This window comes from Triticum urartu, chromosome 3A (genome assembly GCF_056163025.1).
Source record: "Triticum urartu cultivar PI428250 chromosome 3A, HENAU_Tu73, whole genome shotgun sequence".
Taxonomy (NCBI): domain Eukaryota; kingdom Viridiplantae; phylum Streptophyta; class Magnoliopsida; order Poales; family Poaceae; genus Triticum; species Triticum urartu.
This window is the reverse complement of record NC_141875.1, coordinates 249,335,767-249,362,038: the sequence shown is the minus strand read 5'-3', so window position 1 is coordinate 249,362,038 and position 26,272 is coordinate 249,335,767. Positions and strand designations below refer to the sequence as shown.

The 26,272-nt window shown below is 46.1% G+C and overlaps 1 long non-coding RNA gene across 1 annotated transcript; it reads left to right on the top strand.

Annotated features, from left to right (window-relative positions):
• Positions 1 to 12,896: 12,896 nt before the first annotated feature.
• LOC147979359 (uncharacterized) lies at positions 12,897 to 20,833 on the top strand. Its single transcript, XR_015599703.1, has 2 exons — positions 12,897 to 12,953; positions 20,626 to 20,833. It is a non-coding gene; the product is annotated as an uncharacterized LOC147979359 (long non-coding RNA).
• The last annotated feature ends 5,439 nt before the right edge of the window (positions 20,834 to 26,272 follow it).

Below are 26,272 nucleotides of genomic sequence, written 5' to 3'. Positions count from 1 at the left end.
AATAATCATGATAAATCCAATGTTGTTGCTTCTAGTAGTTCTCTTGATTCCACTAATGATTCTCTTACCCAAGTTGCACTTGAGCAAGAAAATAGCTTATTGAAGGGAATTATAGAGAAAGGTGTTTACAAGAGCCTTGCCGGAAGTAAGCAATTTGAGGAAATTGTACGCAATCAAGGAAGACACCGGAAGAATCAAAGTGTTGCTTTTGAACGAAAGTTCAATGCCAATGGAGTTGAGTGGGAAGAAGATCAATGCCCCAAGACGAAGTTTGTTCCTCAACAAGAGAAGTATGATCCTACTTCTTTCCAGGGACACAAGCTCAAGATGATCTTCCACCACAAGACCACAAGCTAAAAGGCAAGGACAAGCTTCAAGAGGAGATTGATGCATTTGAAGAAGCTCCCAAGGCCTTGGTCAAGTGGGTTCCCAAGACTACATCAAGTACGACTACAACTCCAAGGATTCCCATCAAGATGATGTGGATCCTAAAGAAGAAGAACTAGAGAGTTGTTGATGGTGACTCCGCCAACATATTTCACTCAAATGAAGAAGGACATGTGCAGACAACTTCCACATCTTGCATTAGTTCTAGGAGTCACAAACCCTCTTGTTGGTAATACAAGGGACAAGGTAACCTAATGCTTTCATGGACATCATCTTGTGTGAACATCACTCTATGTCTATGGATATCCTTGTTTGTTCCTTGTGGGACTAACCCGTGTAGGTATTGAAGTGCAACTCACTCCACTGGATTGCTCCGAATGATCTACATCAACAATTAGCATCTACATCTTCAACACCTACATGAAGTCATCATCGACATAACCCAAGGTTAGTTCATCTCGCTTAGGGGGGATATCACATCTAGGGGAAGCTTTACTCTAACCAATTGAGCTAAAGCAACTCTAATAGTGTGAACACAACAATGCATTATGTAAAAGTGGTAACCCCACTTGTGCTTAAACGATGAGTATGACCTACGATCAAATGTCTTCATTTGACTCCTCAGTCAATATACTCATATATAGATGACCTAGTCATCGCCAATTGCTTGATAGATGCTAGAGTGTTTGTGCATGTTTTGTCACATATTTCAATTTGCCATTTTATTGTGTGAGCATGTTGATTGCATATTTTACTCATTCAAGGACATCCACTTGTTGTTTTGATTGTTTGACGTTTTCTCCTTTGCCAAGTGGATGGACAAGAATGCCTAAGAACCCCCTCTAGCTATCTATGCTTTTCTCGTCTCAAACTCTATTCATGCTACATCACAAAGTTTGATCAAGTCAGATTCGAACCACTCTGTGTGAGGAGCACTCGGAGTCCCCAATTTGTCATAGACTTAAACTTCCAAAACCTCTTTGTGCATTTCGGTATGACCGATTCATCCAGTTTGGTCACACCGAGTTCACTAAGTTGATCTAGGTTTTGAATCTCGGTGCAACTGATTTGAAATTTTCGATCACACCGAGTTGTAGTAACTGCTTGCGATTCTGCATCTCAGTGCCACCGAGTCGTTCCACTCGGTCACACCGACAGGGTCGGGATATATAAACCCACGGGTGAGATTTTCGAAATTTCTTCAAAACCTCTCAGCCCGCGTGTGTCCTACTCTGCCTCCTCGGGTCTCCGGATTGTCTCCTCGCCACTAGCGATGCCCGCCGTTGGTTTCCATCGCCGCCAATGGAAATCTGCTCCGCCGTTGCCGCCGTAGCGAACTCCCGCCGAAGTAGGGTATGGGTTCGACTCTTTGTGCTATTTCCTTACTCCGATTCATAGCACATTGCTTTGCCATGATCTTTACCACGTATGAGAACACTCTATTAAGTGAAAACATCCTTTAGGTTAGATTTGACTCGAAAATTTAGGGTTAGGTCTCCGCCGAACTCATCTCGGACTGACCGAATTGTAGAAATCGGTCTCACCGGTTTGGCTTAGGCCATTGCACATGCGTTTTCGGTCTGCCCAAAAATTGCAAATCGGTGTGACCGAGATCAATTCTCTATGAAACCCTAGCAGTCTCGGTGCCACCGAACTGTGACTCGGTCTGACCGAGTTCACTAGTTTAGGTTCCAAAATTGCTTCGATATCACCGAGTCTAACAAATCGGTAGCTCCGAAATGCTTTCTGTGCAGAACTAAAACTAAGTTTTTGAGCCATCTGTTTTTCAGAAACTCTGCACTTTGTGATGCTCATCCACTCTACCTCATCTACATCTATTCACAGGGTTTGCTGTCAGTGTGTTTGCCAAGATGTCTGACCAGAGTGATAGTCAGAACAGACCTAAAGAACAAGTGCAATTGAGTGAGGGTTCTGATCCCTCAAGCAGCTACAATGAGGGTAGTAGGAGCACACATAGTAACTTGCCAAGGCAGCCACCAGGTCAAGGAAGAAGAGAACCTCAGATTCCGAGGATGAGGATTATGTGGCTGTAGAAGAAGAAGTCAGCTCAAAGAAGAAAGTCTTGAAGAAGGAGTATGGAACAGCTGCTGCAACAAAGCCAGGCCTGAACAAGAAGGCACCAGCAAAAAGGATCCCTATGTCTAAGGCCAGAGCCTCCACTCAAGAAACTATGGAGTTCACTCTTGAACCCAAAGAGGATGGAGATGGCAAGAAGAGGAAGGAGAGGGTCAAGAAGACCACTGCTAGAGTGCTTGGTAGATCCTCCATCACAAGAGATCCAGAGGAAGAGGAAGAGGATGCTGCACCAGCTCCCAAGTCACAAAAGATTATGGGAGATGCTATCAAGTCAGGGGCTGCCACATCAAAGCCCAAAACTGCTTCCAAAGTAACAGCTCAAGCTCAGAAGTCTAAGCCCAAGAGAAGCACCAGAAACATTCCTGCAGAAGAAAAGAACAAGGCCCCAGTGCCTGATGTTGAAGAAGAGGATGATGAAGCCCTTGTGCTAAGAAAACTGAAACCCAAGATTCCAGACCACAATGATGCTCATCCTGTGGCCGAGGACATGCATATCAGGAAATATGCAGGACTGAGATTGTGGAGACAGTCTGATCCCTATGCTGTTAGGAGGAGGACTGCAGTTGATTACATGTTTCATACCAAAGAACAACAAGACTTCTATGCGACTATTTTGCTTGACAAGAAGCCAATTGGCTGCGACATGAGATGGGTTGATTGGGAATACATCAAAGAAAATGAAGATCACTTCCCAGGTGCACAAGATAGCTTCAAAGATTATGGAGTTGACAAGTTTGTTGAACAGAAGCTCACAAAATGGAATGATGAGCTAATCATGCAGTTTTACTCCACTACTCACTTCTATCCTTATGGAAGGATAGTATGGATGTCTAAAGGTACGAGGTACCAATCAACAATTGAAAAATGGGCCAAGCTGATAAATGCCCCAGAAGAACATGAGGATGACTTGGATGTGTGTGCCAAGAAGAAGAAATACCACAACTCTATGGCAAACATGTACAAAGAGATTCCTGGTAAAGCTTTGGAGACACACAAGCTTGGACCTGTCCACTATCTGTTGTTTGGTCTGCCGACCATTAACACCATCTTAAGGCATACTTTGCTACCCAAGTCTGGAGATCACAAGATGATTAGAGGACATTCCATCAACTTGCTTCAAATATTTGATGTACCTCAAAAATTCAAGGTCATGAGTCTGATTATAGAGACAATCAATAGGATAGCAAAAGATCAGAAAAGATCATGTGGGTATGCTCCACACATTCAGGAGCTCATCAACTCAAAGATGGGCACAGTCACCTACTTGTTGGATAAGGAGCACTTACCTCTGTACCCTGAATTTGAAGACAACACAGTTGTGATGAATGAGAATGAACCTTCATCAGCTCAAGCACAAGAGAAGAGAGCTAAGGCTAAGGCAGAGAAAGCTGCAAGGATGCCAAGTGTAGAGGAAGCATCTCAGGTGTTCCTAAAGAGCAAGCAAGATCAGCTAGCATATCTGATCCAGTCTGCTTTGAGGATTGAGAAGGGCTTGTCCACCCTGACTCAGAATCAGGAGAGCTTGGAGAGGATTGTTAAGACAAAATTCTATGATCTTGATCTGAAGGTTACTGAGATACATACAACTGTTGAGTAGCTCCAGGAGGAAGCTCAGGAGAGGAGAGGAAAGGCAACTACGGATGCTTTTCAGCGTGTGCCACGAGGTCAGAGGTCTTCTGCAGTGCCAGTAACAAATTCTAGAGCTACATCATCAGCACCGGCAGCTGCAGCTTTAGTGCCACCTTGAGCACCCACTCCACCAGCTCCAACTACATCAACAGATGCCCTCATCCTTGGAGTTCTCTCTACACCACCTCTCGAAGACCGAGCCTGAGAGACGCATAGCACTATGCATTTTTAATCTTTTTGGTAACTTATTGCCAAAGGGGGAGAAATGTATAGATCATAGGCTTCGAGAGAGAGCGTTTTGCTTCTTTTTCTCACTTGCTTTTGGTTGAATGTTATTGTGTGCTTGGTTGATACTTTATGTTTGTGTGAGATACTTGGTTGATCATGTGTTTGATCATATGCTACCTTAATGCTTTCTTGGATGATATTATCTCTTATATCCCATATATGATCATTCACTTTGCTTGGTGATGAGTGCATGCTTTTAATATCTATCATTTTGAGCGCTCCACCAAGATGTATGTGACATGGAAGAGTAACCCATGATCCTAATCTATTGTGCATTTGCATTCAAAAGCAATTTTTAAATAATGCACAAATTTAGGGGGAGCTCTTGCTTATCACATACTTCTCAAAGCGATGATGTATTTTAATCTTATGATCATTTGTCGAAGCTTTGATCTATATGTTGTCATCAATTACGAAAAAAGGGGAGATTGAAAGTGCAACTATCCCTGGGTGGTTTTGGTAATTATTAACAACATATAGCTCATTGAGCTAATGCTATTTCAAGATAAATATTTCACGAAAGCTCAATGATTGGCATGGCATGGATTAGGAATGTGGACCCCTCAAAATGCTATGGAAAAAAGATTGGCTCAAGATCTAAAGCTCAAGACTCTACATTTTACTTTTAGTGATCCAATATCACATTGAGTCCATAGGAAAAGCCAATACTATTAAAAGGGGATGAGGTGTTGCTTAATGGGTTGCTTGCTCAAAATGCTTAGCGATATGCTCCAAAAACCCTCAACCACTTTCTCATATCCACATATGTCCCAAAACAAAAGTCAAACTCGGCCCCACCGAAACATTCCATCCGACACCACCGAGTTCTCTTGACATAGCCATTGCCACAAACCCTTGTCATTTTGGTCTCACCGATAGGGATCTCGGTCTCACCGAGATGGGATTGCAAACTCTGTTTCCCTTCGTAACATTTCGGTCCAACCAAGATGAGCGATCGGTCCCACCGTGTTCGCAATGCAAATCTTTGTTTCCCCTTCGTAACGTTTCGGCCTCACCAAGATGAGCGAATCGGTCCCATCGAGTTCGCTTGACCAACTCTCTGCTTAGCGTTTACCAAAATCAGTCCCACCGAGTTTGTGTAATTGGTGTCACCGACATTACGTTATGCCCTAACCCTAATGAAATCGGTCCCACCGAAAATCCTAACGTTCACATTTTGAACTAAATCGGCCTGACCGAGTTTTCTGATTCGGTCCCACGAGTTTGGTGATTTGTGCGTAACGGTCATATTTTGTGTGGAGGCTATATATACCCCTCCATCCACTCTTCATTCATGGAGAGAGACATCAGAACATGCCTACACTTCCAATATTCATTTTCTGAGAGAAAACCACCTACTCATGTGTTGAGACCAAGATATTCCATTCCAACCATATGAATCTTGATCTCTAGCCTTCTCCAAGTTGCTTTCCGCTCAAATCATGTTTTCACCAAATGTAAATCAATGAGAGAGAGTTGAGTGTTGGGCAGACTATCATTTGAAGCACAAGAGCAAGGAGGTCATCATCAACACACCATTTATTACCTTTTGGAGAGTGGTGTCTCCTAGATTGGTTAGGTGTCACTTGGAAGCCTCTGTCAAGATTGTGGAGTTGAACCAAGGAGTTTGTACAGGCAAGGAGATCGCCTACTTCGTGAAGATCTACCCGGTGAGGCAAGTCCTTCGTGGGCGATGACCATGGTGGGATAGACAAGGTTGCTTCTTCGTGGACCCTTTGTGGGTGGAGCCTCCGTGGACTCGCGCAACCATTAACCTTCCTGGGTTGAAGTCTCCACCAACGTGGATGTACGATAGCACCACCTATTGGAACCACGCCAAAAATCTCCGTGTCTACATTGTGTTTACTCCCTCCAAACTCCTCCCTTTACCTTCATTTGCAATGTTTTACATTCTGCTGCTATACTCTTAGACTTACATGTGTAGGTTGATTGCCTGACTAGTGCTAAGTTGCAAAAATCTGCCAAGACATAAAATTGGGAAAAGGCTAGACATTTATTTGGTCAAGTAGTCTAATCACCCCCCTCTAGACATACTTTCGATCCTACACATGCCTACCCCAGAAACTCAAATGGCCACCTATTAGAAGCTCAAGGCCGAGTATGAGGAGATAGTCGCCGTTGAGAAGCAGTATTTCCCTGGCAAGGCGATGGCCCCCGGAGGGATGGGATCCCCCAGTGAGCTGCACAAGGTAAAAAAATGGATTACCATAATTGTGGTTTTTGATTATTTGCAATGTGCTTGCTAATATGTTAGGGTTGTGCAGTAGCCGGTGGACGTCCTTGATGATTCTGATGTCGCAGTCCATGTGACACCCTCGATTCAGTCGTACACTTACCATCTGCTTCAGCTAGTCGCTCATTGGCACCGGGTGTTCGGCCTCAGCATACTGAGACTAGAATAGCTTCTCCATTGAGCTTCCATCCTCAGCCTGGTAAAATTGTGCGGCATCGGACAAGCTGCGGGGCAAATCTGCGAATGCTCCTGGAGAGCTCCGGATTCGGGTAACTAATCGGTAATTTACTTTTACATGCTTTCTTTGCATATAGAAAGCCTTACCCGCTGCTATCTTCTTCATCGCATCGATCTCCTGGAGGGACTTTTGGGTTTCGGCCTTGGCACTTTTTGCGCTCTCGAGGGCCGCGGCAAGCTCAGACTCCTGCGTCTTTGAGTCAAGCTCCAACGCCTTGTGCTTCGCCACGAGAGCCTGGAGATCTTGCTGCACCTCGCCCACCCGAGCCTCGTGCTTCTCTCGCTCGGTGCGCTCCTTGGCCGCTATATCCTCGGCCTTGGTTAGCGCTTGCTTCAGGGTCGCCACCTCGGTCGTGGCCCCTGGCAAATATACGATGATCCTGTCATTTTGCAATTGCGTCTTCTTTTATATATACATATCTATAGACAGGGTATTACTTACCCTTGTTCTCCTTGAGATGCCTTTTGGCAAGGCCGAGCTCTTTCCTGGACCCCTTGAGGTCCTGCTTCAGTACGGCGACCTCTGCAGTCAGTGCGGCGGACGCCAGTAGCGAAGCCTGCATATGCATATTGACATACTTATATTAGACTCCTGCGATATTATTTGATCCTCTATTCGGCTTTTCTTTGTGAACACCGAACAAAGCATCAGGGGCTACTGTCTATGCGGTAATATTTCTACTACATTTTAAAGAACTTACCTCGAAGCCTATTAGAAGGCTGGCACAGGCTTCAGTCAACCCGCTCTTGGCGGACTGAACCTTCTGGACCACCGCACTCATAACAGTACGATGCTCCTCGTCAATGGAAGCGCTGCGAAGCGCTTCCAACAGATTGTCCGGGGCATCTGGATGGATAGAGGTCACTGGCACAGGCGTCTTGCCCCTCTTAGAAGGAGGCCGCCTGCCCGAGCCTGGAACCGCTGGAGGTTCCAACGCGGTGTTCGGCTGAGGGCCGAACTCAGAGTTCTCAGGGGCCCCGTCCCCTCGGCTCCTGGAGTCCGAAAGGTCGCCTTGAGGCACCTCCGGGACTGTCTCCCCTCGGTCCGGTGCCTCTTGAGACAGCACCTCGGCGTCGTCGGCAGGATGAGGGGAGGTGGCGGTGGGGACTGGATCGTTGTCCATGTCCGACGAGCCCAGGGAGCCATCCGATGATACATCGATACTGGCTCATGGCGGCCTGCATAATTATGTTCAGCGTTAGGGAAAACAGTGCAACAAAGGAATTCTATGAGTTACTCTAGTATCCGAATACTTACGATCTCCCCGGGGGCTTGGCCCTGGGCAACCACTCGTCTTCGCCCTCGTCGGCGGCGGTGGAACTGTCCGGAAGGAGAGTCCTTCCCTTCTTGGACCCTTCGGCCTCCCCAGTTGGGGCGGCCTTCCTTTTCTTGTCTCCCTCGCCTGGAGGGGGAGCATCTTCTTCTTCCTCCTCGTCTTTGGGGGAGGAGTGTGCCGCAGAGTTATCGGACGATGAGTCCAATAACACCTGGCGCCGGGAACTCTTTCGGGTTCCCTTGGCCTTCTTAGTCTTCTCCGACACCTTGTAAGGAGCCGGAGTCAGCATCTCCGTCAAGAGAGCGCCCGCAGTATCTTCGGGCAAAGGGGCCGGGCAGTTAATCTGCCCCGACATCTCCACCCAGTCCTGTCAAAGGCATGGAGATTAGACCCTGCACATAATTAAGCTAGGGAAAATAAATGTCCTACAGGATGTATTGAACTCACCGAACGCGCTATGCGCTTTGCGCTTAGTCCCCGGTCCTCGGCAAGAGAAGGAGGGACCTCGGCGCCCTTGAACAACACCTTCTAGACGTCCTTGTGTGTCGTATCAAAGAGCTCGCTCAGAGTCTAGTGCCGGGCCGGGTCGAACTCCCACAAGGTAAAATCCCGTTGTTGACACGGGAGGATCCGGCGGATGAGCATAACTTGGACTATGTTGACAAGCCTGAGCTTCTTGCTCGCCATACTCCGGATACATTTCTGGAGTCCATCTAGCTCCACCGATGAACCCCACGACAAGCCCTTCTCTTTCCAGAAAGTGAGCCGTGTAGGGAATCCAGATCGAAACTCGAGGGCTGCCGCCCATTTGGCGTCGCGCGGCTCAGTGATGTAGAACCATGCCGATTGCCATCCCTTTATTGTCTCCACGAAGGAGACTTCGAGCCATATAACATTGGGCATCTTGCCCACCATGGCTTCGCCGCATTCTGCTTGTTGGCCTCGTACCACCTTCGGCTTGATATTGAAGGTCTTTAACGACAGGCCGAAGTGGGGCCGGATGCGGAGGAAAGCCTCACACACGACGATGAACGGCGAAATGTTGAGGACGAAGTTCGGGGCTAGATCATGAAAGTCCAGCCCATAGTAAAACATGAGACTATGGACGGATGGATGGAGGGGAAACCCCAGTCCGCGGAGGAAGTGGTGGAGGAAAACTACCCTCTCGTGAGGTTCCGGGGTAGGGACGATCTGCCCCGCAGCGGGCAGCCGATGCGCGATATTCGCGGCTAAGTATCTGGCTCCACGCAGCTTCTTGATGTCTCCCTCCATGACAGAGGAGACCATCCACCTGCCTCCCGCTCCGGATGTGGTTGGAGAAGGTTGAGGTGGGAAGTGCGGACTTGGGCGCTAGAGCTCGAGTGTGCGAAAACAGATGAGCAAAGGAGGAAGAAGGCATGGATAGAAAGGTGAATCCTTATCCCTTTATATGGGCCGACGAACCTAAGCGTCCCCACTTGCCTGGTAAAACTCGCTTATCCCCCAAGGGCCGTAATTGATGGTGCGGTTGGGTTACCCATGCCCGTATTGATGAGAATCCCGTAATAAGGGGAAACGATCTCTGCTTTGACAAGACGTGTCGAAAAACTGCCTCGCATTATGTGCGGGGCTGGTTAAAGGAAATCGTTCGAATAATCACCGGGCCATGACATAACGTCATACTGTCAAAACAAGTCAGCAAATTAGATTTGCAAAAATATTATTATCTCTACGGTGGTATGTGGAACTTATTTTGTAGGGTCGGACACTATCCTCGTATTCAAATTCTTCTGTGATGTATTCGGAGAAGGAACCCGCCTTGCAATTCCAAAGACAATACCGCGCACCGAACTCATCATCATTGAAGCCTGGTTCAGGGGTTACTGAGGGTGTCCTGGATTAGGGGGTCTCCAGACAGCTGGACTATCTCCATTGGCTGGACTGTTAGACTATGAAGATACAAGATTGAAGACTTCGTCTCGTGTCCAGATAGGACTCTACTTGGCGTGGAAGGCAAGCTAGGCAATGCGGATATGGATATCTCCTCCTTTGTAACCGACCTTGTGTAACCCTAACCCTCTCTGGTGTCTATATAAACCGAAGGGTTTTAGTCCGTAGGACAACAACCACAACATACAATCATACCATATGCTAGCTTCTAGGGTTTAGCCTCTCTGATCTCGTGGTAGATCTACTCTTGTACTACCCATATCATCAATATTAATCAAGCAGGACGTAGGGTTTTACCTCCATCAAGAGGGCCCGAACCTGGGTAAAACATTGTGTCCCCTGCCTCCTGTTACCATCCAGCCTAGACACACAGTTCGGGACCCCCTACTCGAGATCCGCCGGTTTTGACACCGACAAGGTGCTTGCTTGGGCGAGGGGGCAAGCGGCGCGGGGAGGGAGAGTCCCGGACGGACTCGGCCTCGCGGGCGGTGGCGCGCTCCCGTTCTCGTGGAAGGAGACGGCGCGGGGAGGTGGGCCGGATGACTTGGGCTTCGGCCCAGTCGGCAGAGGAAACTTCTTTTAAATAATTTTGTCGAAACTAAAAAAAATCCTATAAAATAAAATAAAAAACTAAAAATTCCAAAACAAATTTTCACCATCTAAATAAAATATTTAGAACGAGATGAATATTTTCTTGGCCCTAAAATGCAACTTTGAAAAACGTGCAATTTTTCTAATTCAAATAAATAGCAATAAAATCCGAATAAAATCAAATATTTGATTTTAATATTTTCCTCCAATATTTCATTTATTTTGGAGAAGTCGTATTATCTCCTCTCATATATTTTAATATGAAAATATTTTCGTAGAGAAAAATAATTAAAACCAAAAATCCTCGTTTCAATATTTGATAAAACTCAAATACGAAAACAGGGAAATCCCCAACTCTCTCAGAGGGTCCTTGAGTTGCTTAGGATTTCGAGGATCGCGAAACGAAATGCAGTAAAATATGATATGCATGAATGATCTATGTATAACATTCCAAATTGAAAATTTGGGATGTTACAAGACACAAAGTGAAATAATACAAGCTTTATGTTGCAAGCACTACTGGAATCAGCTAGTTTGCCATCTGCCAGTTCTTTGCCGTCCGCTAGCGGACGGCAAAGAAGCTCTTTGCCATCAGCTTCCAAAAAGCAGACGGCAAAGAACTAGCTGATGGCAAAGACAAAGTTTGCCATCAGCCAGTTCTTTGCCGTCTGCTAGCGGACGGCAAAGATTCTTTGCCGTCGGCTAGCGGACGGCAAAGAGGGAGGGGCCCCACTGACGAGCTGCAAAAAAAAACCTGACGGGCCCCCCTCTTTGCCGTCCACTAGCGGACGGCAAAGAGCAAGGAGGCGGACGGCAAAGGTTGGCGGACGGCAAAGAGGGAGGCCCCACGTAACGTTATCGGGGCCGCGCCCCACACCCTCCTCTCTCTCTCCCACCTCCACCGCCCCGTCGCACCACGCCCCGCCGCCGCCCCAGCGCCCCCCGCCGCCGCCCCGGCGCCCCCCCTCCCCCCCTGCCCCGCCGCCGCCCCGCCGCCCCCCGCCGCCGCCCCGGCGCCCCCCCCCCCCGCCCCAGCGCCCCCCGCCGCCGCCCCAGGCCGCCCCGCCCCGCTCCTCCGTCGCCCCAGGCCGCACCGCCCCCCTCCTCCACCCTGCAGGTGAGGCCTCCTTCTTCCTTTTTTTCTTTTTCCTTTTTTCTGTTTTTTTAGTTTTAGGTTTATGTTTAGTTTAGATTTAGTTTTAGTTTTAGGATTAGTTTTAGGTTTATAGTTTTAGTTTTAGTTTAGTTTTAGGTTTAGTTTTTTTCTTTTTCTGTTTTTTTAGTTTTAGTTTTAGGTTTAGTTTAGTTTTACGAAAGAAGAAAAAGAGCAAAAGAGGAGATCAGGAGAAGAAGAAGAAGAGGAGGAGGAGAAGAAAAAAGAAGAAGAGGAAGAAGAAGAAGAAAAAAGAGGAGAGGAGGAGAAGAAGAAGAGGAAAAAGGAAAGGAGGAAGAAGAAGAAGAAAAAAGAGGAGAGGAGGAGAAGAGGAAGAGGAAAAAGGAAAGGAGGAAGAAGAAGAAGAAAAAAGAGGAGAGGAGGAGAAGAAGAAGAGGAAAAAGGAAAGGAGGAAGAAGAAGAAGAAGAAGACCCCGACCCCGACACCCCGACCCCCCAAGCCTGACCCAACACCCCGACCCCGACCCCGACACCCCGACCCCGACCCGACACGGTACCCAGACCCCGACCCGGCACCCCGACACGACACCCCGACCCCGAGACCCCGACCCCGACCCCGAGACCCCGACCCTGACACCCCGACCCCGACCCCGACCCCGACCCCGACACCCCGACCCTGACCCCGACACCCCAAGCCTGACCCGACACCCCGACCCCGACACCCCGATCCCCCGAGCCTGACCCGACACCCCGACCCTGAGCCTGACCCGACACCCTGACCCCGACACCACACCCCGACCCCGAAACAACACCCTGACACCGACACGGCACTACCCCGACATCGACACGACACCCCGACCCCCCGACCCCGAAACAGCACCCCGACCCCGACACGGCACCCCGACACCGACAGGACACCCCGACCGCCGACACCTCCCGTAAAGGTGTTCTTTGGCCTTCCAGAGGCCGACGGGGTCATATATTTGTGAATTATTAGTTAGGTCATATATTTTTCGATTTTGTTATGAAAAACATCATATATAATTGTGTTGATCGTCTAGTTTTAAATGTGCAGTTGTTTCATCGCTGTGAGGTTTGGTGTTCGACGACCTCGCCGTGCGTTTGACGAGCTCTGCCCCTTCGTTCGTGGGTGAGCACAAATGACAAGTCCTCCTCCCCCATTAATTATTTGATCTATTCCGATAAAACTTGATAGCTAGCTATGTATGTGTCTTGAATCATCAGTATGCGTAACCAATATGTGTCTCCCGTTCGAAAACATCATAGTTATAAATATGCATGCATTTGCATATATATAACCTTGATTCTTTCGAATTGTCCAACGCTATCCATGGACAGCCCGAGTATGTGTAGATTGGGTTCGTTTTCCCATATGCTTTGCTCCGGATCCGACGCATATATTTCGTCAGTGCCTCCCCTGTTGTTCTCCGGGTACACATCCTCTCTGTTTATTGCAGAGACGTGTATCAGGAGAACAGCGGGGAGGTGCTGCCGAAATTTTGCGTCGGATCCGGAGCATAGCATGGGAAAATAGACCCAATCTACACATACACGGGTGGGATTAGGACCTATCATTACCTATTAGAGTGTAGGTTGCATGGACGTAATAAAATTGACAAAGTAGATCAACTGATGAATATATACATGGTGAATTACATATATAATTGTTGTGTGTCCAGTAGCTCTGAAAGTCAAGATGAGTGACCGTGCTTGGATGTATACCGGTCACACTGGTCAGAACAAATGGAGCGCTGAATGGTTCACAAAAACTAAGGGGTTTGTGCAAGCCGCATTTGCAAATGGCCAAAAGAAAACCTGGTGCCCCTGTTTCCGGTGCGGCAATTGGGAAAAGAAGACAGAGGCTGAAATGGGCAAACACCTGCAGAAGAGTGGTTTTACGCCCGATTATACGGTGTGGACATTTCATGGTGAGTCTGCCCAACGTGACCGAGCTGAGGTGGATCGTCGTCGCACCGACGAGCATGGTACCGGGATGGAAAACATGGTGCAAGGCTATGATGATGCTCGGGATTCGGACGAGGAGATGGAGGAATCTGCAAAGGCCTTCAATGAAATGTTGGAGTCTCCGAAACGTCCGCTCCACGAGCACACTGAGCTTTGTCAGTTGGATGCCATCTCACAAGTAATGGCTCTGAAGGCTCAGTTCAATTTGGGCAGAGAATGCTATGACGGAATTATGACAGTATTTGGACGCTTTCTACCCAAAGGCCATGTAATGCCTGCAAACCTGTACCAGTCGGACAAAATCCTCCCTGCACTGAAGATGCCCTATGAGAAGATACATGCCTGTGAGAAAGGATGTGCCTTATTTAGGCTTGACTATGCGGACTTGAACTATTGTCCCATTTGCAAGTCTTCCAGGTATATTGTGGTAGACAACGGTATGGGTGAGAAGACACAGACCAAAATCCCCGTTACTGTTCTTCGGTATATGCCAATCGTACCAAGACTTCAACGTCTTTTCATGGTCGAAGAGACGGCCAGACAGATGACATGGCACAAAACAGGCAAAAGAACCGAACTAGATGCAGATGGGAATCTGATGATGGTACACACATCGGATGGTGTTGCGTGGAAAAAGTTTGATGAATTACATGCTGACAAAGCGGCAGATCCGAGGCATCCTCGAGTCGGCATCAGCACGGATGGGTTCAGTGTGTTTGGTATGACGGCAGCCCAATACAGTTGTTGGCCCGTATTTGTATTTCCACTCAATCTCCCCCCCGGACAGATTATGCAAAGAAAGAACATTTTCCTAACATTGATAATTCCAGGACCCAACTATCCGGGCAAAAATATGAATGTGTACATGCAGCCGCTTAAGGACGAATTGCAAGAAGCCTGGGATAATGGGTTCAAGACATACGACGCCTTTAGCAAACGGAACTTCATAATGCGTGTCTGGTACATGTACTCGACGCATGACTTGCCGGCGTATGCGCTATTCGTTGGCTGGTGTGTGCATGGAAGGTTCCCGTGCCCCACATGCAAGGGAGCTCTTGAGTTTCGTTGGCTTCAGGCCGGTCGCAAGTTTTCTTGCTTCGACATGCATAGACAGTTCTTGGATCCTCACCATAAGTTCAGGAAAGACAAGAAGAACTTCATCAGGGGTAGAGTTGTCAAAAACTCTGCACCACCTGCATTGACAGGCCAACAGACCCTGGATCAGTTAAACGCTCTCGAGCCAGATCCACAACGTCCAGGGTACTTCAAGGGGTATAATACTAAGCATGCGTGGACTCACAAAACATGCTTATGGGATCTGCCTTACTTCAAAGACCTCCTTTTCCCACACAACATCGACGTGATGCACACTGAGAAGAATATCGCCGAGGCACTTTTTGGTACATTGTTCGGCATAGATGGGAAGTCAAAGGATAATACTAAGGCTAGAGTCGATCTGGAGGCGCTATGTGATAGGCCGTTACAAAACATGAAAGAACCGAAAGGAAAGCAGAACTGGACGAAGCCAAAGGCATGGTTCAATCTTGGAAGGCTAGCTATGAGGGAAATTCTCTTGTGGGTGCAACAGCAGTTGATGTTCCCCGATGGGTATGCAGCGAATCTAAAGAGGGGAGCGAATCTTGATAAACTGAAGATATTTGGTCTCAAGAGTCATGATTGGCACATATGGATTGAGCGGGTAATGCCGGTGATGTTGCGTGGCTTCATCCCTGAGGATGAATGGCTAGTACTGGCAGAACTCAGCTATTTCTTCCGTGTTCTTTGTGCGAAAGAACTATCGCCTGGCGTGCTAGAAGAAATGGAAGAGTTGGCGCCGGAGTTGATCTGCAAGTTAGAGAAGATCTTTCCACCGGGCTTCTTTAATCCAATGCAGCATTTGATTTTGCATCTCCCGACCGAGGCAAGATTGGGGGGCCCGTGCAAAATCGTTGGTGCTACCCAACTGAGAGGATGCAGAAGACGCTTCGAGAAAAATGTAAAAATAAACGTAGAATTGAAGCATCGATGGCTGAGGCATTCATCACAGAGGAGGCGGCAAACTTCGTAACAGCGCACTACGAAGCCAAAAATCGTCATTTGCATAATCCGAAGCCTCAGTACAATGCTGACGAGCCTAAAAAGGGTGGATCCAACCTCAGCCTATTCAAACGGAATCTCGCACCAGCTAGTGTTTCACATCCAGTATCTTTGGATAACGAAGAATGGCGGACCATTTCGTTGTATATCTTCAACAACCTGATAGAAGTGCGGCCGTACATCGAGTAAGTTCTCGGTACATTGTTTCACAACTTCTATTTCCTTTGAACTACTCTTATTCGTGGATATGTCATACAGTCGATACGTCACCATATTCTCGTATGGAGCGGAGATCCAAAAGGATTCCGTCGAAGAGTATGAGCTTCTCGCAAAGCAAGGAGGTGGCTATCCCGGTTTCATCTCTTGGTTCAAACAAACGGTAATTTCTATTAGACAATTTCATATCATTCGCTAATTTGTGCATAATGCAACAATCCTTTCATATTAAACTTGTAGGCTAATTCAGAGTCTATGGACGCCGAATTGAGACAAGTCGCTAATGGTTTTGACTATAAGGTCCGTTCATTTGACAAGTACGACATCAACGGGTATCGCTTTCGTACCTATGGCAAAGAGCTATCTATGGCCGACCGAAAGTCAACAAATTGTTGTGTATCTGCTATCGGCGAAGGAGGTACCGAGTATTATGGGAGAGTTGAAGCAATTTATGAACTTCTGTTCTATGGTGAAAATCCACCGAATGTCGTAGTCTTCAAATGTTATTGGTTTCAGCCGAAGGAGACTAGAAGGACTCATGAGCATGTAGGGCTAGTTGAAATCAACCAAAGCACTCATTTAGATGTTCCTGATGTCTATATTATGGCTCAACAGGCGACCCAAGTATTCTATCTACCGTGGGCCTGCCAAACTAATCCAAATCTGAAAGGTTGGGATGTCGTTTATGAAGTGCCGCCACGTGCTAGACTTTCTCCCCCAAAGGAAGAGGATTATGAACCTCACATTAACCCAGACACATATGAAGGAGAATTCTTCCAAGAGACACGTCTTTCCAAAAAGCGTTTCAAGAACCGCTATACTTCACCCCAAAACATTGAAGTAGACAGCGACAATGAATCCGACATCACCCCAGAGGAGGAACAAGAAGAGCCGGAACAAGAAGAGGTTACTTCTGCGGATGACCTGTCAATGCTTGACCGATTACGTCAAGGTGGCCTTGCACATGTTGATGCCAATGAACCCTATGAGCCCGTCATTGCTTATAGTGATGATGATGATTATGCATTTATTGATGATATTGATCGAGATTATTAGTAGTGTCAGGTATTACATTTTTTTATGTTGTACTTGATGATGATACACTTAAGTGATACACATATTATTATTCATGTCGGTCTTTTTTTATGTTGTACTAATTTCGTTTACTGTTTGTCATGGCAGGTGTTGAAAGATGGTGGGCGCTGGTCGCGAGCGTGGTCTGAGGTCTTCCATTCCAGACGCACCTCTCCGCCGAGTGTTGCTGGACAGTATGGCCACACCGCCGGGCCCTTCTTCGTCGACCGCGGTGCCCAGCAGCGGACGAGCTCGAGGTAGGAAGAGAGGAGGTGGGGCACGTGGTCGTGGGAGAGGAGGTAGGGCTACGGCGCCTTCCTCGCCGCCACCCCCGGCTGTTTCACCCGAGCACGTGACTGCTAGGGTGGACTCATCCGAGGAGGAGGCTACACGGACTCCGGTCCACGGGTCTTGGGCCCACGAGCCTCGGGTCGACTGGCCTTCGGCCCACGAGAGTTCGGCCCACGTGACCCCGGAGGAGCACACGTCCGGATGGGGTACCTGGCCGGATCAGCCCGAGGCTACACGGCTCCCGTCCGTGTCGGTGACCTGCGAGCAGAGGTGGTTGATTTTCCCTGATAGGGAGAGGTACGTAAGTGCATTTAATATTTTTGTACCTTGTGCATTCACGTTTTTTCAAATAACTAATGCGTTGGCCTTGTCATGCTGTAGGGGTTGGGACCACCATCATAGTGTCCGCCGGCCCAACTCCGTCCTTGGAGTTCTTTGCCTGCAAAACTTCCCGGGGTTTGTCACGTTGCCTGGTGAGGGTCGGCTTCCAGAGCTTGGATTGAGCTGGGAGCACTACGTGGCTGCCCCGGCCCCGCCGGATGAGATTATCGACGGTGTCGTGTGCGACACGAGGGCAGACATGGTGATCAGAAAGTTTTGGGTAATTTCTCCTTTACACATTTAAAAATCTTCAACTAGCTAGTTATTAATTGTACTAATCAATATTGTCTCATTTGATTGCAGACATTCTACAGGTGTGAGGAGGGATACGAGGAGGACGCGGCACATGTTATCGAGAATGTCTGCAAGCGCCTACTCCAGAACTTACGGCACGAGGCTCGGGTGCAGGCTGTTCGAGACTACTACGCCTTGCGTGGTATCAAGAAGACCAAGCCGGCGTGCCGCGATAAGTTCCTGAGTAAGGAGCAGTACATGAAGGTAATTCTTAAGGCCTTCTCTACTTTAGTTCCTTCATTTAGTAATTCTTAGCCGTAGCGCTCAAGTTTCTATTTGCTAACTTAGGCGCCTCCGAGATGGTGTGCGGATCGGATGGATTGTTGGGAGGTGTTGGTCGATGAGTGGTGCTCTCCACAATGGCTAGCCCTCCACAACGAGGCCAAGGACAAACATGCCCAAATGGAAGGTGTGCCACACCATCAAGGCAGCTCCAACTTATATCAGTTCGGGCGCAACTAGGTATGTGGTTTGCTTCATGATTCATGCAATTCATTCATCATGCTAGCTTGAGCCCTTTAATTACTAATTTTCATTGTTTCTCTCTTTCAGGCACGCTACAATAAGGCGGATAAGGTGCCAGAGGTGTACGACCTGTATGCCATGGCCCACACTGCCTCTTTCAAGAAAGTCAAGGCTTTCTCTCGGTCTGACCTCGATGATGCAAACAACTTCACCAACATCTCCTCCCACAACAAGCTCGTGAGATATAGAGATGAGGGGAAGGCGAGGAAAGGGGAGGACTTTAACCCGAGCCAGGGTCCCATTGATCCAGAGCTGTTGATGATATCTGATGGCGGGAGGTCCCATGGCTCCATAGCCATTGGAGATGGACTTATCCGTTGTCCTAGCACTCTCCCGGAGATCAAGGCGCGCCAGTCGAGCTCCGCTCCTGAGATAAGGCCTCGTGAACGGCCAGTGCAACTCGCCATCAAGGTTAGTGATACGTACTCAGTTATCTTTCTCCATTACATTCTGTGCGCTTCCATCAATGATTACAAATGGTCATGTGAGTGGTGTTGCAGGCTGCTATACAGAGTGAGAGAGATAGAACGGAGAAACTTCTGGCGGAGGCGGCGGAGAGGAAGCGGGAGTTGGAGGAGAGGACGACAAAGATGATGGAGGAGGAGAGGGCACGGAATGACATGCAGGCAAGGGCCATGTACGAGCTCCTTGTGGTAAGTTTCTTCTGCAGATTAGCCAAAACATTCATGTAGTGTTTGTCTCATTACTAACTAGTATGACTGAGTCGTCAAAACCAAATGTGCAGTCTGTGTGCGAGAAGACAGGTCAGACCGCTCCGCCGATGCCAGTGATTGCTCCTGGGACCACGGTGAGTTTTATTGAATGGACATTACTTGCTAGTCTTAACATTTGAGTGTCATCATGCTAACAAGACATTGGAAATGATCTTTGGTGCAGCGTAACTCCAGACAAGCATCGCATGATCCTTCTCCAGCTACCGACACGAGCCACCCCGCTCCTACACCTCCTACATCTTGGTAAGTTTATCTAGTGTTTTGCTTAACACATGCATAAAGACCTAGACTTAGCTTTATTTCCTCCAATGCTTACCATAATGACCTAGACTTAGCTTCTTCACCTCCAAAATGACTTAATAAGCTTACTGACCTCCAAAACCATCCATTTTACCTAAGTTAGCTCTAAAACGATCTGTACTTAGCTTACTTATGTCAAAAATTGCATAATTAGCTTAGTTAGCTTATAGACGATCCATTTTACCTAAGTTAGCTCTAAAATGACCCATTTTACCTAGGTTAGCTTATAAATGATCCAGTTCATCCAAGTTAGCTCAAAAATGACCCATTTTACCTAGATTAGCTCCTAAATGATCCATTTTACCTACGTTAGCTTTAAAATGACCCATTTCACCTAGGTTAACTCCAAAATGACCAATCTTACCTAGGTTATCTCATAAACGATCCATTTCAACTAATTTAGCTCATAAACGATCCATTTCACCTAGGTTACCTAAAAAACGATCCATTTCACCTAAATTAGCTCTTAAATGATCCATTTCACCTAAGTTAGCTCAAAAAGATCCATTTCAACTAAATTAGCTCATAAATGATCCATTTCACCTAAGTTAGCTCAAAAACGATCCATTTCAACTAAGTTAGCTCATAAATGATCCATTTCACCTAAGTTAGCTAAAAAACGATCCATTTCACCTTAGTTACCTCAAAAATGATCCATTTCACCTTAGCTATCTCATAAACGACCCATTTCAACTAAGTTAGCTCATAAATGATCCATTTCACCTTAGCTAGCTCATAAACGACCCATTTCAACTTAGTTAGCTCATATATGATCCATTTCACGTAAGTTAGCTCATAAATGACATACTCTTCTTGTTCTAGTCTTCTTCTTGTTCTACTCTTCTTGTTCTAGTCTTCTTCTTGTTCTAGTCTTCTTCTTGTTCTACTCTTCTTGTTCTAACTTTCTTATTTTTCATTTTGCAGAGTTCATTCACTTGACGAAAGCTTGCATAGATGGAGTGCTCCTTATCCCTTTCTCTGTTTCTTTTTGTATCGTTGAACTATGCATGTATCGTTGGATGAAACTATTGTAATATATATGGTTGGATGCCTCTATGTTGAACTTGTTATGTATGATGGAACTATGATGAAGTTATGTGTTGGATGCATGTAATATATATGGTTGGATATCTTATATGTTTGCTCTGTAATGGCCTTTTGAAATATATCTATATATGTCATCTATATTTGTGATGAAAATTGTTGGATTTAATAAAAAACAGATAAAAGAGCCAATATGCAGGCTCTTTGCCGTCTGCCACCGACGGCAACGAGCTCTTTGCCGTCTGCCGCGGACGGCAAAGAAGACACGTGGCATCCAGCTGTGCTTCCTGGGAGCTGACCCATTTGGCCAGTTTGCCTACAGTGGCAGACGGCAAAGACTTTGCCATCAGTGGCAAACGACAAAGAACATGCCATGTAGTGACGTGTAGATGACATCACACGGCGGACGGCAAAGACACTAGAAAGTTTGCCGTCAGCGGCGGACGGCAAAGGCCTGCCGTTAGCCACTTAACGGACTGACAGCGCAATTATTGCCGTCCGCCTTCTTTGCCGTCTGCCGAGCTCTTTTTGCCGTCTGCGGCGGACGGCAAAGACTTTGCCATCAGCAGCAGACGGCAAAGTAGCTGTTTAACGAAGCCTACATTGCCGGAGCCTTTTGCCGTCCGCGGCTGACAGCAAAGGCCTTTGCCGTCCGCCGTTCATGCCTTTGCCGTCCGCCGTGGTGGACGGCAAAGTAGCTGATTCCTGTAGTGAAGCTAGGGTCCTCGAGGGCTCGAATACACAAGAGTGAGCGGAAGCAACAATATCTAAGTACAGACATAAGTTAACAAGTTTGTCTTAAGAAGGCTAGCACAAAAGTAACATGATCGAAATGGCAAGGCCTCCTGCCTGGGAGCCTCCTAACTACTCCTGGTCATCGGCGGCCGTCATGTAGTAGTAGGCACCCTTGGGGTAGTAGTAGTCGTCAGTGGCGTCATCTGGCTCCTGGGATCCATCATCTGGTGGCAACAATCGGGTATGGGGGTGATGACCCACAAGTATAGGGGATCAATTGTAGCTCTTTTCAATAAGTAAGAGTGTCAAACCCAACGAGGAGCAGAAGGAAATGACAAGTGGTTTTCAGCAAGGTAATGTCTGCAAGTGCTGAAATTGTAAGTAGCATAGTAGTTTGATAGCAAGATAATTTGTAACAAGCAAGTAACGATAGTAGTAACAAAAGTGCAGCAAGGTAGCCCAATCCCTTTGAGGAAAAGGACATGCCAAAACAGTCTCTTATGATAAGCAATGCGTTCTTGAGGGTACACGGGAATTTCATCTAGTCACTTTCATCATGTTGGCTTAATTCGTGTTCGGTACTTCGATAATTTGATATGTGGGTGGACCGGTGCTTAGGTGTTGTTCTTATTTGAACAAACCTCCTACTTATGATTAACCCTCCTGGAAGCATCCGCAACTACGAGAAAAGTATTAAGAATAAATTCTAACCATAGCATTAAACTTTTGGATCCAATCGGTCCCTTACGGAATGGCGCATAAACTGGGGTTTAAGCTTCTGCCACTCTCGCAACCCATCATCTAATTGCTACTCCACAATGCATTCCCTTAGGCCCAAATATGGTGAAGTGTCATGTATTCGAAGTTCACATGACACCACTAAGGGAATCACAACATACATACTATCAAAATATCAAACACATATCAAGTTCACATGATTACTTGCAACATGATTTCTCCCGTGACCTCAAGAACAAAAGTAACTGCTCACAAACGATAATCATGCTCAAGATCAGAGGGGTATTAAATAGCATATTGGATCTGAACAAATAATCTTCCACCAAATAAACCATATAGTAATCAACTACAAGATGCAATCAACACTACTAGTCACCCACAAGCACCAATCTATAGTTCCGGTAACAAGATTGAACACAAGAGATGAACTAGGGTTTGAGAGGAGATGGTGCTCTTGAAGATGTTGATGGAGATTGCCCTCCCCTAGATGGGAGAGTTGTTGGTGATGATGATGACGATGATTTCCCCCTCTGCGAGGGAAGTTCCCTCGACAGAATCGCTCCGCCGGAGGGCAAAAGTGCTCCTACCCAAGTTCCGCCTCGAGACGGCGGTGCTCCGTCTCGAAAGTCCTCTCCTTATTTTTCTAGGTCAAAATGACTTATATACTAGAAGACGGGCACCATAGGTGGGCCTGGGTGAGCACAACCCACCAGGGCGCTCCTGGGGTCCCTGGCGCGCCCAGGTGGGTTGTGCCCACCTGGTGGGCCCCCTCTGGTAGCTATTTGCTCCGATATTCCTCAAATAACCATAAAAAATCTCCGTGAAGTTTCAGCTTGTTTGGAGTTGTGCAGAATAGGTGGCCTGATGTAGCTTTTCTAGATCCAGATTTCCATCTGCCGAAATTCTCCCTCTTTGTGTATACCTTGCATATTATGCGAGAAAAGGCATTAGAATTACTCCAAAAAGCATTATTATGGATAAAAACATTATAAATAACAGTAAGAGAACATGATGCAAAATGGACGTATCAACTCCCCCAAGCTTAGACTTCGCTTGTCCTCAAGCGAAAACCGAAATCGAAAAACAAGTCCACATGCTTGGAGAGAGAGGTGTCGATAAAAAACAAAATACGGACATAGAAGCATCATGTAGATTATTATAACAACAACAAAATTAAACATAAAATTTTTATCATAGACTTCTCATGAATAAGTAACAATTCATCACACTATTGAGGTATAAAGCAAAAACTCTATTAGAAACCAACAAACTATGTTCTCAGTCAACTTTGCAACTACAATTCATCATCTTTTCGGGAAGGGTCACATATCGGGGCCTTTAGGCAAGTCCACACACTCAACCATCATATAGTCTTCTATGATTGCTAACACTCACCACGTACACATGGGCAAAACGTTTCAACCAGACACATAGAAAGATAGGGGATTGTAGTTTCGCCTCCCAACGTATTCACCTTAAGGGTGATCTCAACAACAATAACTCATGCTATCTATATTCAAATGGACATATGTGCCTAGATCTTTCCTCACCACATGATGCTTGCCAAAGGAGAAAAATAAAAAGGATAGAAGGAAAACCTTGACTCTTTGCATAAAAGTAAATACATAAATGTAAAATATGGGCCCTTCGCAGAGGGAAGCAAAGGATGCCATGCACTTATTTGTTTGTATGCTCAAAAGAACGTCACATTACATTGCCCCTTTTGATAGCGACCCTTATTATGCAGTCTGTCGCTTTTATTCTTCACCATCACAAGTTCGTGCAACGCTCAATTTTCTCTTACACTAAATGATCTCACACTTTTAGAAGCAATTTTTATTGCCTTTTTGCATCGATGAAAACTTACTTGAGGGATCTTGCTCAATCCCTAGGTTGGTATGGTGGACACTTGAAAATAAGATTTGGGTTTAATGGTTTTTGGATGCACAAGTAGTATCTCTACTTAGTGCGGAATTTTTGGCTAGCAAAGATAGGGGGCAAGCACCACATGTTAAAGGATCCATGACAATATGATTTCTGTGTGAATATAAACGAACATAAACCATTAAGTTGTCTTCCTTGTCCAACGTCAACAATTTTGGCATATAATATTTAGGTGAGGGCTCACAATCACAAAAGATTTCTAGGATAGTATATTTATATGTGAATCTTCTCTTCCCTTACTAAATCTTTCATGAGTTGCATCATTGACTAATGCTATGTTTGTCAATCGCTAATAAAATTTTCTACTTATACTTTTCCTTATGTGGTGTCATCACCTACCATAAGATTAGTATATGATCTTTTTGATTTATTTCCTTTCTTTTATTTATTTCCTTTCTCTTTCTCTTTTCCTTATTTCTTTTATTTTATTTTCAACAAGAAAGTAAAGAAAGCAAAAATTCAAAATAAACTTTATTATATAACTTGCACACGATTACAAGGATAGATCGCTAAGCAAACTCTCAAAGAAGAAAGGATCAAACTAAACTTTTATTCATCTAAAGAAAAAGATTGAACTAAAATAAGTAAAGGCAAGAAGATAGTGGGATGATACTATACCGGGGCACCTCCCCCAAGCTTGGCGGAAGCCAAGGGGAGTGCCCATACCCGATACTCAATTCTCTTTTGGCGGTGAAGATGGTGGTGGTGGTGAAGCCATATTTTCTAATATAACCATGAGTAGATCCTTCAAGCCCTGAATCTCTCGAAGGGCTTGATGAATTAATTCTCCGTATTTCTTCACTTCTTCCATTATGTGTTTATTTTCTGGGCCCCAAGGGTTTACTCTTGCACTATTTTCTCTTGGCCGAGATATGTCCCAATTGGACGGTATGTGCCTATGAGGAGTATTCTCGAACCCATAGTTATGAATCAAATTGCAAAAATTGTTACGATGTAACTTGTGTGAAGGCCTTCTTGGTGGGGTTTCTTCTTGCACTTCGAGACTCTCTTGATTATCTGACAGTGCCATAGCTTGATGAGGATTCAGAAGAGTGGATATACTAGCCAATGTCCCTCTCTCGGAGGCCGGAGAGTGAACTCCAAAAGGATTTTCCTCCTCTTCCTCCATAGCAACTTCTTTAGCTTCCTCTCTCCTTGAAACCTCGAGAAATACCACTATGTCTTCTTCTCAATTGTTGGAGGGTGAGGAAGACATGATGCCTGGCTCGACAGATCTTGCCAAAAACAGCAAGAAAAGAGAACAGAGGATTTCTCCGCGATACGGTGATCAACAGGTTCGGGAAGTATATAAAGATTTTTTTATCTTGGGAAACAAGCAAGCTGTAGAAAAACGGAGTCCGAAAGGTGTCCTAGGTGGGCACAAGACACCAGGGCGCGGGCGCGCCAGGCAAGCCTGGCGTGCCCTGGTGTCTTGTGCCCACCAGGGTACGCTTCCTGGAAGTTTCGTTATTTCCTAATTTTCTAAATATTCCAAAATAGACAAAAATATTTTTGTGGATTTTTCGGAGTCCGTTTACTTACTGTTTCACGTACCTCCTTATTTTCATGATTCTGGAGTGTTCTAGAAGGACTCTTTTATGTGTTCCTCTGGTGTCAAAGTTTGGATAATATTACTTTCAACATTAATGGGCGTACCTGAGATATAATGCTTTATTCGTTGCCCATTGACAACCTTCAGGTTAGTACCTTCAGAATTATTTATTTTGATGGCTCCAGACCGATAAACCTCCTCGATGACATAGGGGCATTCCCATTTTGAGAGGAGTTTTCCTGCAAAGAATCTGAAACGAGAGTTGTACAAAAGAACATATTCTCCGATGTTAAACTCACGCTTTTGGATTCTTTTGTCATGCCATCTTTTAACTTTTTCTTTGAATAATTTTGCATTTTCATAAGCTTGGGTTCTCCATTCATCTAAAGAGCTAATATAAAATAATCTCTTTTCACCAGCAAGTTTGAAATCATAATTGAGCTCTTTGATGGCCCAATATGCTTTATTCTCTAACTCAAGAGGCAAATGACAAGCTTTTCCATAAACCATTTTATATGGAGACATAGCCATAGGATTTTTATATGCTGTTCTATAAGC